The sequence below is a fragment of the Nyctibius grandis genome, chromosome 5 (genome assembly GCF_013368605.1).
Source record: "Nyctibius grandis isolate bNycGra1 chromosome 5, bNycGra1.pri, whole genome shotgun sequence".
NCBI lineage: Eukaryota > Metazoa > Chordata > Aves > Nyctibiiformes > Nyctibiidae > Nyctibius > Nyctibius grandis.
This window is the reverse complement of record NC_090662.1, coordinates 83,383,141-83,396,944: the sequence shown is the minus strand read 5'-3', so window position 1 is coordinate 83,396,944 and position 13,804 is coordinate 83,383,141. Positions and strand designations below refer to the sequence as shown.

At 46.3% G+C, this 13,804-nt stretch overlaps 1 protein-coding gene across 8 annotated transcripts in view; it reads left to right on the top strand.

Annotated features, from left to right (window-relative positions):
* The window catches only part of PPFIBP1 (PPFIA binding protein 1), a 124,813-nt gene that overhangs the window by 30,054 nt on the left and 80,955 nt on the right, over nt 1-13,804 (top strand). For all 8 annotated transcript variants that reach the window (XR_011048172.1, XM_068400384.1, XM_068400385.1 and 5 more), the window contains exon 2: nt 4,621-4,696. The gene's annotated coding sequence lies outside the window, so the exon portion shown is untranslated. The remainder of the gene's footprint in view (nt 1-4,620; nt 4,697-13,804) is intronic.

The following is a 13,804-nucleotide window of genomic DNA, read 5'->3' as shown; positions in this document are numbered from 1 at the left end:
CTGGGGGAAGCTGAATAATGAGGCTGCAGAAACGCCTGTGCATGCCTCGACAAGGAGCTGTGTCTGTGTGGGAGCCTCCGTGTACGTTTGCATTGAAGCCACAGCTTGGCCGAGCTCCTACGAGTGCGGCTGGGCTTCTGGGAAGAGGCGTCTTGGCCATGGGTGGAGGGTGGCTGGAAGAAGCCGAGCACTCGCTCATGTTTTGTTGCCCAGATGGGCATGTGTGGCAGACAAGGGGTAGGCAGAGGAGGCTTCTTGGCACCTCTTCTGGCAGTCAAGCTGCAGAAAGAGGTGGCTGTCGGAAGAGGTCCAAGCGATACTACCTTGAGAAAGCAGAGGCTTTTGCAACCCCACTGTGAAGGGATGGGAGGTCAGGATGTGTGTGGAGCTGCTGGCTGCCGGGGAAGCACCGGCTGTTGTCAGATGTTTCCTGGAGAGGCAGCCGTGGCTGCTTCGAGCTGTCGGTGTTGCAGCATCCGCTTCCATCGCAGGGCAGAGGGGCTTGTCTGAACCTTCACCGTGGATTTCAAGAAACACTCCCTGTATGGGAAACTGTGACTGCCTTCTTTTGTGCTGTCCCCGGGGGCAGGCTGAGCTTTGCTGTCTGGCTGATGCTGTCCTCGGCAGCTGCAGCCCTTCTGCCCAGGTCCCTCCTTCCCGTGTGATTTATTGGTGCTGAAAGTCCCAAGTCCATTGCCTGGATGACTTGCCCACCAGCCTGACCACGTCCTCAAGGTGTAAATGGTCCTGGTAATTGAGGAGGGCTGGCCCTCACATTCGGTTCAGGTGTGTGTGTGTGCAGGAAGCTGGAGTGTAGCTCGTGGAGTGCCTCAGGGTCATAGGGGGTGGTGGGGGATATTTAAACACAAGCTGCTTTGAGTCCTGTTGCCTGTGGAATGTATCGCCCCGTTTTCTTTTAAAAAATGTAGGAAGAATGTCATAGTAGCTTTTTAATTGAAACTCAAACACGTAGACATGAAGCGAGTGTGTGGGAAGGAGGAATAATTTGAATTGGGCTGCGACTGCTTGGGTCCTGTGTTACAGAGTAATTTTTTAGCTTTTAGTAGGTGGGAGGGGCTCTTTCAGATCTTGTAACTCAAAGCCCTTCTTTTCTTCATCAGAAATGATTAGGCAAAATAGATCTTTATTTTTATCTAGTAAAGAACAGACATAAACCAGATTATTTGCTTGCAGTACTCTTGCATTCTTCCAAAAAATGGTCCTGAAACAAAGCTTCTAGTAGGCACAAAGCAAAGAAATAGTGCTGCAGCTTTGTTAAGCCGTGCCCCTAAACGCAGTGCAACATGTGAATTTTTCAGGTCTTTAGGCGTAGGGTTGTGTCCTGTTTAAATTCATACCACGTGTAATTGCATGCAATCGTGCTTCTTGAATTTGAAAAAGAAATGGGTGGCTGTGGTAGAAAACTTTTGATTGGCAAGGTAGAATATTATTGCTGAACATGCAAGGTTGTAGGATTAGGATTTATGTTTTCTTTCTGGTTAAGAGATTATAGTCCAGAAAGGACAAAAAATTTCAAGTCGTGCACCTCTCTTTTCTTTTGTCTTTCTTTATGTTTATCTTGCAGTACTTTTCTTTTTTTCCTGGGGATTCTGGAAAGATTCCTCCAGGGCATCTATATTTTGCGATGTTCTCTGAATGAAGGCAAAAACACGATTAACTTTTATCTCACCTGGTGTGCTTAGCCCCGCACTTCTTAAACGATCATTCCTAAAAGTTGACTCTTGATTATGAGTGTGGTTTTCTGGGATGTTGTTTTTTTGATACTGAAATTGAACTTAGATTGAACTCCATGGAGAGCTTAGCTCTTGCTGCCGAGGCTGGAGAACTCCCGTCCCCCAGACGCCTGGATGCCTGTGTGCCCTCTGATCGGGGCTTCGTGGTACATTTATCAGGCGTGATCTAAGAGCAGTTATTCCCTCAGTTGCCATTCTTGGATGATAATTTACCCTTCCAGCTAAACAAGAACTCCACCCTTTCCCAGAAGTCCAAGTCCCAGTTTTCACGCAGCGTCCCTGAGCTCCAGACTTCCCCTGGGACCTACCAGCCTTCCTGGCATCCTAATGCAGGTTACAGGGTAAAGCCTCTTGGATCTCTGGGTCCTGTGCCCCGTTCAGCCAGAAGAAGTACTGGGGTGAATGTCACAGCCAGCCCTGTAGGAATTACTTTTGAAAACAGTCTTCAGGGCAAGAGAGGTTTCCTTCACTGTAGGATTAGAGGGAGTCTGAGATTTCTGGGGAAGTTCATTAGTAAAAAATAAATTGAGTTTGAGGAAGGAAGGAAGTTGGGGGGTGGGAAATGTAGACCACTTCCCTAGCAGCCTTTGAAACAAACTGAATCCGTGTGGTGACAGCTCACAAGGTAGAATCTAAGGCAGTTAGTTCGCTTTTGAGTTCACTTTTGAGAAATGCATGCAAGCGTTCCCTTACTCATTAGATAGCGAGCGCCCGTACAGCTCGCCCGAGGTGTGGGCTGTGTGTGTGTAACTGTTGAGAAGGAAATGACTAAACTTTCTGTCAAACCACAGTAACAAAGAACATCTTTGATTTACCAAAATAGTCATGGTGGAGAGGCTCGGGAATAGCTGTGGTACTGCCGGTGCCCTGTGCCAGGAAGAGCAAATCAATCTGAGATCTGCACTCGTGGGGAGTGTGACTTTCCCATCCTTAAAGGCCATGTCGATGGAGGGAGACAGACCTGGCAGGGCCGGGAGGGAGCTTTGCTCTGAAAAGCTGTAAGGACTTTCGTGCTGTGGAGAAGACAATGAGGAAATTGGGGCAGGACTGTTGGCCACCTCTGAAGCGGGTGTCAAGAGGGGCAGACCAGCTGCGACAGCTGGCCAACCAGCCCCACGCAGTGGGGCGCAGCGCCAAAATCCCACAGCTGCTGCGCTCCGCATCTCCTTCCCCGCTGCCTGACTGCTGCCTGTGGATCCTGGCAGCCTGGGCAGTGGGAATCCCAAAGATCCTGGCGATTTGTGAGCCTCGTCTGGCTCAGCTGGAGTTGAATATTTGGAATGAAGGGGAGAAGCTCCATCTAATTATAGGTTTTCCATTTCAGCCCTTGCTATTACTTTAAGCAGACTTAAAATAACACTGTTAACTAACTTTTTCCCCCTAGCTTTGTAGTTTCATATATGACATTCTGCAGTACCCTTTATAGAAACCTCAAATATTTTTTTTTCCCAACTTACCATGTTTTGTCTCTTTTTCCATCTGACAGAAGATTTTTTCCTGTGTTGTACAGGGCTCAGTACATAATTACTCTGCTGCAATAGCCTGAAGCCTCAGTCCTGTGACAAAGTCTGCTTGCACAGACTCATATGTCCCATTTCCTCCCCCCCACCCCTCCCTACCCCTGGTGTTTTTGTTCAATCTAGTCTAAAAAACTGCTCTGAGAAGCAATGGGCACCCAATCATTTGTGTGCCCTGAGACCATCTATATAGCTTTTCAGTATAGACCTGAAAATGCCTTTTTTTTTTTGGTGCTTACCTCCCAGTCATGCACAGGCTGAATTCTGTCTGTTCTAGTTTACACCTTCTAGATACTTGCAGTTGGTCTTTGTTGCCCCAAGTCAACAACTAGCTAGTCTGTGTCTCTTTAGCCCTACGTTTGTTTTTGAGCTGGTTCTTTGCTTTCTGATCATGTTGCTTGCTTGTCCTAAACTTCTGTCAATTTGGCAAGATCTGTTCTTGCTCTTGGCATGATTTTTGTTTGGAGAGCAGCATCTCAGCGTGCCAGCGCAGCGTCCCAGGTGGGGGTACACCGGAGTGTTCCTGGTTGTTTCGATCCCTCTACCAGCCGTATTTCACTGAGCACTCATATAGTTACTGATTCTTAAGTCTCTTCTAATGGGAGCTCATGTAGTTGCCTAGGTTTAGAAGTTTTTGTTATTGGTCTGGAGTTTTATTCCCTAAACTTCCCTTTTGCATTTCAAATTCAAAGTTTACCCAGAATCTTCTCCCGGAACAATTTTGTCAAGCTTCCCACACCAAACAGCTCTTATTATGACTGCAATCTGTAGATGGGAGTATCTGTGACTAAAACTTTCTGTCAAACCACAGTAACAGAGAACGTCTTTGATTTCCCAAAATAGTCATAGTAAAGAGACTCAGGAATAGCTGTTGGGAACGAGCTGTAGGGTTGGTTCCGTGCTGTGGGCTGCTCTGATGTCCACTGGCTTCGCTTCACGCTCTGGTCTCTAGACGTTCAACACCGTGGGGTGCTTGGTTGGGATTTTTGGAGGTCGCAATAGTGAGAGTGGAGCCTTGCAAGGCAACATTCACCTTCTTTGTTTTGTGTTATACATGTGTGATCAGCTGGGGAGGTGATCAGCAGGCACAGGTCAACTGTGTAATGTAGAAATAGTGAAAAATAATGTTGCTGGGCATTATTTGGAATAAACAATCTCATTCCCCATTTGTACATCAGTTGTCATCCTTTAATCTCTTGATACTGGCTTTTTTAAAATGCTGTTATATACATCATCCACTGTGCTTCCTGTATCCTGGTCACTTGATGATAAACTTTTATGAGGTGTCACTGTTAAGTTGCCTCAGACTTTGTAGGGATTAATTAAATTCTTTGTTTTTCTCTTTTCAGTGTCAGAAGTTTATATGGATCAGTGGTACTTGCTCAAGAGTGACGGTGGAGCTCAGCATTAAGTCTGCTCCTCTGGGTGAGTAATCTAACCCACCATATCGCTGATGTCTAATATCTACATATCTGCTGGTTTTTTGCTTGATACCTTACACAACAGCTCCTTTAGGCTTTTATTTCAAACGTCATTAAAATTATGCTGTGTACAGCCTTCAGCAGGAGTTGTAGAAGAATGTCATCCTGCTTCTGCTTGTACAAACGTCCATTTGTTTGGTATCTTCTAAAGAGTAGCCATCACTTAACACAGTCTGAACCACTGTTTAGATTCAGGGAGGCTTTCCACATTTTAAAGACAGTGGCTTTGGAGTTAACATATGGACTGCGGCAGAGTAACGAAGTATATTTTGATTTTCCAAGAAATAAAGCTGAAATGACCACTGGAGCAGTTCTGTGGCATATGATGGGCTCAAGCAGTGCCAGTGTTCCAGTACGAGGCCCACTGGACTTGCCATGCCTGCGTGATGCAGCTGCGCTGTGCGTGTGCAGTTAATCTGACTCGGCAGGTCTATGGCAATGTGCAGAGAAACTGCCAAGAGCTTTCAGATCACTGCGGCAAGTTTATGTGAAAACACGTTCAGCAAAATAGCCTATCTGTTGCATTACCCCTTGGAAATGGCCCAGTTTAGTTCACTTCAAGGAGCGGCATTTTGCATTCAGTCTAGACTGATTTGATCCAAGTAGCCTAGTGCATGTCAGAGCTGGCAGTGTTGTTTTGGGAATGGTTATCCCCCATATACTTTGTTTTGGATATTACAGTATGATCTAGCATGATTTAGCATCCTGAATTCCAGCTGGAGAGCTGGGTCGAATTGCTGCGTCTGCACTTCAGCCACATACCCCGCAGCTGAGATGTGCTTGCCCCGTAACACCACCACTGAGGTCACAGCTGCTTGCTGGGTCTCTCCTTCTGACTCACGCTGCTGCACTCTTTCATACTCCGTACAAGCACTTGCCAAGACCAGCATCTACTAGCATGCTGCATCCTTTGTCTTGGCTTGCTGCCTTTCAGCTGCTCTAATCTCTGAACTGCTCATCCTTGCCCTATCACTGCATGAGGAGTGCAGTATTGGTTTGTACCATCCTCTGTGAGGTGTGTGTGTTAGCCCACCGGAGAAGCAAGCATACCTCCCTTCCTGTGATGTATCTACATAAGGCACATCTGGTCACTTATTTGTTCACCTGTCCAGGGCCCCTGAAAGTCTACCTATGTCAGCTCTCAGCTTCTGTCCCACAGCTGTACTGAGCTGCTTCTAGACTGCTGTCTTCATGCTTCCTAAGGCTGTCTCCTCACTCCAGCTGGGACTTGTTGCCTTTTCGTCTATGCTTTCTGTGGCAGATGGTCCTCTCCTGTTCCCCTGCACACCCTGATGTTCCCTGCACCACCCCAGGGCCAGCTGATACAGTCAGCAGTGGCTGCTGTTCCTCACAATGTTTAACAGCCTGCAACCCAAGGAGGTGCTTGCCTTGCACCCACAGGTTTGCTAACAGTGATTGGGCTTTGGAGAGGGCAGCAAGCACCTCCTCTGCTGCCTGGAATCACTGGTGGCCTGCCACTGAGGGCTTGGGGCTCTCCTGGCTTTGGTCATTGCTGCTCCCTAGTGCTGTCCTGTATCCCTAGCTGCACTGGAGGCCCACAGTACGCAAGGACTGGTGTCTCATTTGAAATGTTATTTCCCTTCTTTTACTCCCTTTCCCTCTCCATAGCCTTTGGAGTGCCTCTTCTTGGATCTCCGACCCTTCTCACACTAAATCACTGTGTGTGAGCTCTCTCTGGGGTTCACAGGCTGCCCGAGGTCTCGCACTGGACCTGGAAAGAAGTGGATGTTGTTCCTTGTTTGTCAGGAACCCTAAACTCCAGTGCCGAGTGCTTTTATTCCCTGGGTTTTTAGTCAGAGGTCTGCTGGCTCCAGGAGCAGTTATCACCTATTGTCTCCCATCCTGGTCACATTTCTTCAGTTTTATTGCTGCTTATCAGAGTTGCTGGGTTTACACTCCAGCCAGCCCTGCACTCCAGCTGGATTTGAGTCCGTTGTGGCTGTAAAAACATCATTAAAAGTCCGATATTGGCTGGCAGCCACATTCTGCTGGATGTGTGTTTGGAGACTTTCAATCTGCTGGCATCACCGTGCAATATGTCTTGCTTTCACTGGAAGTCTCTACCTCTTCGCTCTCCAGATGCTGTGCTGGTTTCCTCTCCCCAGGAGCAGCAGAAGTTTTGGGACCTAAATCTGCTTTGTTTTTCCTGTCGCTTGTGCTGTTGCTTCTGGGAAGGGGCGTGTGTCCATATCCATCCTTGGCTGTAGTAGCAGGTGCTCAGTCCTCCTTTCTCCATTCCTATAGCTCCAGTACTAGTGTGTTTCTGGTATTTGGAGGCATGCTGTTCAAGTCAGACCCGTTGCCCTCAGCAATTGGTCTGGAAAGCTGGAGCTGATTTCTCCAGCTGCTGCTTGCTTTTGCTATTAAACAAATAAAAAAGAGCCTCTTCTAACAAGATGGCAAGAAATTCCCGTGCCTTGACTCAGCATTGACAGGAGCAGTGGGCTGTGTTTCAGGCTGCTGTCTGCTTCACCCTGCTGGGCTTTCTCCTTGTGTTGACCCAAGTTCAGCCCAGGTGTCTGAGCTTTGATCTTGCCACACAGAAGACGCTGATGTGTTTTGAGTGGAGTTTCGGTGCCTTTGCACGCTGCCTCTATTTAGCTGTAGAAGCACGGATTCCCATCCCGTTGTTCCCTCCCTAGGAAGCACCGTGTTAAACGTGGTGCTGATGGTCCAGCCGTGGCTCACAGTAAGGCAGCATGTATAAATAATCCAGAAAAGCTAAATAAGGCTTTTAAAATAAGTCTTAGCAGAGAGAGTCGCTTTAGTGTGGTGCCATGAAGACATAGAAACCTGGCTGTGTCCATGTAGCCAGATTCAGTCATACTTCCTGTGGCTGCTGCTCTTTCCTAGCAAAATCCACGCAGATTTTCAGGTCCATCTTCACCTTGCTCCACCAGTTCTTGGGACTGCGTTGAGTTAAAGTCTGCACTCGGTGTCGGTAGAATGGCTGGGTGTCCAAAGCTGAGATGGAGCGTGCACGTGCAGCATGGAAGTAGCACATGTCCAGTCCACCCTGTTATAGTGCCTGTGTGCAAAAGGCAAAAATTAGTATTTGTTGGTTTGTTTTTTTTCCCCCAATGTCACATTGAATATGGGAAGGAAAGAAGTACAAGGCTACTTCTGTGTACATCTCATTATTGCATTTATTAGCATTTGATGACTTGTCCTGCAGGGTCCAGCCCACACACAGCTTTTCTTGGGCTTTTAATAGTTGTGCTAAACTGAAATGTGCTCAAAATAGCAATAATGTAAAACATTTCCCAGAGTCTGTGGCAGCTCTGCATGTTTATGGGAGGTGTAACACTGCCCGCGGTTGGGGTGTGAGAGGTCCCAGGCCACCCCCAGCCCTGTTCCTGCCTGGCTGCTGGAACAGAGGGGTTGTGCCAGAGCAGGCATGGGGCAGAAGCCCTCAGACCAGGGCACAGGAGTGGGGCAGGCATGGGGCACGGCACAGCTCACACTGCCACAGCTTCAGGGTGTGTAGGGCGGGGGTATTGGCTTCGTGTTGATGTGTTAGCTGAGACTGCTGCACAGCAAAGGGTCCAGTGGAAGGTAAAGTTCCTCATTTATAGGAAATGTGGTGCCTTCCCCATGCGCAGACCTTCCCCTGACATAACCCAGTACATTGTTGGATCGGTGTTAGAGCATTGAATGACATGGGGATACTGATCAAAGGTCAGTTTTGATCTGATTTGCTGCTGGGTTCAGTAAGAGTTAAAACCACCGATCTATATTTATTTTTGAGTCAACATTTCTCTTGTGTGAATGACACCCCTTGTCCCATGTAAGCCTGTCAGCTGAGCAATGATCCTCAGGCTGGAGGAGACGGGGAAGGAGAGTGCTGCCCTGGCAGGTGGTGGTGAGGATGGAAGCAGGCAGGATTTTTTCTGGTTGTTTTTTCCTCTCTTTCTTCTGAGAGGCAATGTTGCTGCTTGCTTAAAGCAGTACATTATTACGCTTTTGCTCTTCACGTTTTATGTGATGTAATTTGAGCAAAGTTAATGTGACTTAACGTTATGTTCACCCAAAGTACTGACGGTGGCTTTCTAATATACATAAATCTCTGCAGAGAGAGAGAGACTTGTATTTATCCATAAATAGTTAGCATACTGCCCTGTTTATCTAGCGTGTAACCTCTCTGTTGCACACTGCATTTCCCTGCCTCCCTCCCATCCGGTCCTTTTTATTTAATTGACTTTCCCAGTCCTGACAGTTGCTTTATATTCAGAAAGCATAAATTGATCCCCCACAAAGCTTTCAAATCTTATTTAATTTCTTCCTTCACTTCTTTGAGAAATTCTTTTTGCTCTCTTCAAGACTGAGAATGTACATTTTCCTGGTTTATTTAGACAAGCTTATTTTGTCTGCAGAAACCTGGTCAAATGATATGTTTCTTTTCTTGCATTTATAATCCTGTGAGGTTTATGTATTGGGAATAATCTTTGTGAGCTGGAAGAAGATTGTCCAATCTGTTTTAAGATGTCCCACTTTCTCAGTATTGCATCTCATTAGGAATACAGTTGGCTGTTTTCATGGCTTGTTTCTTCTTCTGTATAGCTTGAGGGAGAAAATATATCATTTCATCATCTGGTAATGATGCTTGGCACTTTGTTTGCATCTTCAAAGAACTACACGGCTATGAATTGAAAAATTTCCATTACATTGTGTAGTAGTTTCTCATTATTATTTGCCCCATTTTACAGATGGGGAAAGTGAACAAGAAGTCAAGAGACCTTAGGCCATGAAAGGAGAAACAAGATCAACTCGAGTTCCCAGCTCCCTGACTTTTACTAGAACAGCACCACACCTCTTTCTTTTTTAAACTAAAGAAAAGGAGAGAAAAAAAAAAAAAAAAAAGGAAAGAGTGATTCTGGTCAACAACGGAAGTAAAGGGAAAGCTGTTTATCTTTAATGATCTTGCCTAACCTTGTTAACTGTTTAGTTAAGTGCATTTGGTGGTGGTGGTTTTTTGGTGTTTGTTTTTAAATATGTTGTCTGTCTTACTGATGTGGTTGTCACTTCTGAGTGTGTGGTAGGAGGTATGCGAGGAATTGTCTGAGTTTATAAAGGCGAAGCAGCGTGTAAATTGGGTTAGGGTTGTTGGGGAGTGGAGGGTGTCACTCGCTGCTGGCTGGGGGATCTCTCTGTTCCTCCCTTCTGATCCCCCTCGAACCAGAAGCAGGGGGAACCTTTTCTGTAGTATTTTCAAATATTTTTTCCCCATCTTGTTTTCCATCTGAGACCAAGATGGGAAAAGTGAGCCATCCTAAATGGGGACTGTGTTAACACATGGCATATATAGAAACTAATCCTTCTTGTCTCCTCCACCACATGCCATGCTAGGATTTTTTTTTTCCCCCCTCAAGAGCTATAGTGGAAGCTGTTGGCTCAGAGTGGTGTCTGGGGTTACTTCATTTGCAGAAATAATTTCATACAACTGCACTAGGCTATAGGGCTTGATTTACAGCTGCTTAATTAACTGACAAGACCCCCAAATGTGTTTCATGCCGTGTAGAAAAGGTGAGTGCCGTAAGTAGTGAACTGTGGAATTATGAACTCTGTTACAGAGGAAGTCACGGTAACAATATTGTTGACTACTTGTTCAAAGTTAGTTAAAACTTATTGTTTCAGGAATTTTGGCTTTTTACAAAGGTGCTTTGGAGCACCGGACAGCGTTAGAACAATTTCGTCCTCTTGAGGAGGACAGATAATCTGCTTGGTGCAGAGGAGAACAGAAGTCACACGAAGAATTTATATGTCTTTGGAAAATCCTGTGGCTGCTTCTCCACAGGCTCTCAGAGGTTCCCTGGCCGCCTTCTGGCTGCCTTCAGATGCCTTGTTTGATAAACTTTCTGGCTAAGGTCTTGCATGACTTAGCTTTATTCTGGGCATGCCCTACTAGTGAAGGCAGTGTAGAAAGAGTGCGTGGCTGAAGGCAGCTGCTATCTGGGGATGCAAAACTTTGCTGAGCCTTATTTAGGTGCTCAAGATTTAACTCCAAGATTATATTTAGTTTTCTGTTTCTGATGAGTGGGACAAATACCCTGATGCCTTAGATGAGACCTTCAACAACGGACAGCAGCACCAAGGTATCATAGCCAGTACTTTTTTTTTTCCCCGTTTCCTTCGAATCTCTTATGTAGTTGATACCTCATTTGTACGTGCTCCCAGCGTTGAGCAGAGCCGTCCTGAGCCACGGCATGCTCAGGGTTCCGGTTTCATCCAGTGTTTCTCATGATACTGAAATTGCTGATTACTTGTCAGCTGACTTTTTGAGGAGCTGAATGTGGCTTTTCATGAATCTGGATGTTTTTCCCTTGCTGGGCTTGGGGAGCCCTCAGGGCTGGGTTGGGACCTGGACTTTGCAGCAGTAAGAGCTGAGCAGCTGGTATGCAGGCTTTCACGCTTTACTTGCAGGGTGCGAACACTTGTGGTGGGTCTTTGTGTCTCTCCTTTGTTATCTGACAACTTCTCTCACTAGACTTTGATTTCAGCTGCTTAGAAGAAACGTCAGCAGCTCAGTGTGTGGGGAGCTGCATGTTTGCCTTGGGCTGTTTTGTTGTGTTTATTTTTTTAATTTTGTGTTTTGTAATTTTTTTGAGGTATTGTATCCAAAAATGGTGAGTGCTTCCAAGAATGTGTTCAGGGTGAGTTGCCCTGATCATGCTGATACCCTTACCAAGGAATTTTTTAGAGATACTTTTGTGTATCTGTGTTACTTAAGTATTTGAAACGAAGAGAAGGAGGGAGCTACCTGACTATCTGGATACTTCTTCCTTTTCCTTTTTCCCCCGATGCAATTCACCAAAACTCAGGTAACTTCTCAGCTATGAGAAGAATTGCACATCCTTCTGCTCGGCAGAGCCTTGAGAGTTGGATGCTGCGCCTGGCCCTGCGTGGCGGCTGCTCCTCAGAGCACCATTGCCCCAAGGTCCAACACAGTAGTCACGGGACTGAAGAGGACTTTTCCTGCTGTCACCTGTTTGTGGCTGCAGTTGTGCCAAGCACAAGAACTGAGGGCAGGGTTGTTTAGGATTTTTCTTTTTTTCATGCTTCCTCCTAACTGTTTGCAAGCAGCAAAGAGAAGGGAGAAGCTGTCATGTATTATGGGTTGATCACAAATCACCATCATCATGGGCACTCAAGAGAGTAGGAAAGTATCAGGAGAGGGAAAAGGATGGTGGGAGAGGGGACATTAGCTTGAATGAAAGGAAAGAAGAAGTAGGAGATGGCAGCCAGAAGGTGATCATGGCCAGAGGGAAACAGGGGGGCAGGTGCTGGGATGGGTACCTGAGCCAGTGTGGTTCCCCATGGTGAACTTGATTACTACCCTCCCTGGTTTTATTGGTATAACTAAGAAATTCCATTCTGAAATAACGTAAGGGAACACAGCGTATTTTTTTCACTTTTAAGATCTTAAATTTGCAACTTCCATGTTAAACGTGCCTGCCCAACCACCCATATCCTCACGTGCAAACCTTGCATGATAGCTGGGCTTCTTGTAGCCCCCTTTCTTACAGTTTTACTTGGCGTAGTATGTCTATAGTAACATGACTCCGGGATTTGGGGTGGGTTTGGGAAATTGCTGGGATTAGTAGGACAGGTGATGATCTTTGATTGCAAAATTAAGCTGTATGAGTCAATGTTTAAGTGAAACCACCTCAGCTGCTGCTTCAGGAGGAAGGTGTGTTGTGCCGTGGGGTGGGCAGGATGCAAGCAGGCATGTGCCTTCCCTTGGCACCAGCTGGGGCATCCCTGGGCTGGGAGGTGATGGCCCGGGTGTGTGGATGGCTCTTGCTCAGAGGGGCTTGGATGGGGCTGGTTCTTTGCCTGGGACATCAAACCACTGTCAGAAAGCACTGGGAACTTTTAAGGTCTTGAATGGAAGACCGGCTGTTGTCATCTTTTCAGTTTTCCTTCCAGCAAATTGGCCAGTTCTTTGTTTCTCGTGTTTTTGAAAGGCTGAGTTGATGCTGACCAGGTTTGAAAAGTGATAACTGTGGAGCCTGGCTGTGTTCTCTTGTGATTAAAGCTATAAGCTGGCCCTCTGAAGTTAACAAGGCAGTAGCTTCCAGGTTGAGGTATCTGGAAAATATCAAGGAGTAGGTGACAAGGTGTGAAAGGCAAGGGCCACTCTGAGCAGTGAGAACGCTCCAAAAACCTGGGAGCAGGGACTGGGCACGGAGCGATGCTCCGCTGGCAGCGACGGCAGTATGAGTGGTGCTGGTTACAACCGGTGGTGGGAGGAAGCAGGAGCTCTGTGTTGAATCTCCCTGAGCCTTTCCATTTGTCTAAGGGAGGCTCAGATCCATACTGCATAAAATTGATGTTTGTCTCAGCCTGCTTATCTGCTGGCCAGCCCATATACTTTCTCCCAGATGTTCTCTTATCTCGCAGCCAGAGATGCACCTGAAATCGTCCTTTCAGGATTTGGAAGCTTTTTTGATAAAGCTGTCTGTCTGCAAGCGTTTTCAAGGACACATCACACTTTGAAGTCATGGTATTAAAATAATTGCCTTTGAAATGAAGGGAGGGTCATGTGCCTTACATCAGGAATTCCTCTTAGTGCTTATTAATCGGGTATATAAATGTCGTGGCTTACATCCACAGGGTGTTTATATTGAATTTTTAGCTGTATGAGTATCTCTTACTCTTCAGAATAAATGCCATATAATCTGGTTATGAGCAGTATTCTTAATTTAGATATCAAAAATAGGACATAGACAAATCAGAGTTACTGTAAGAAAGTAGGAGAGGAAACAGCCTTGCCTCATGAGGGGAAATCAAATTAATTGAATCTAGTGTTTAATGTAATGGTTAAGACCAGAGAATTCTGTCTGTTTCGTTAGGATAGCACAACGATTGCCATATTTTCTCTTATCTTTGTTTTTTTCTGAAGGCCTGATTCTCCTCTGATATTCCTGTAATGAGGGGATAGGTTGGGAAACATCCTTTGCCCTCCCCCCCACCCCCCCCCCCCCCCCCCAGCAGATCAGTGCACGCTGATTCGAGGTACATAAAGCAGTAG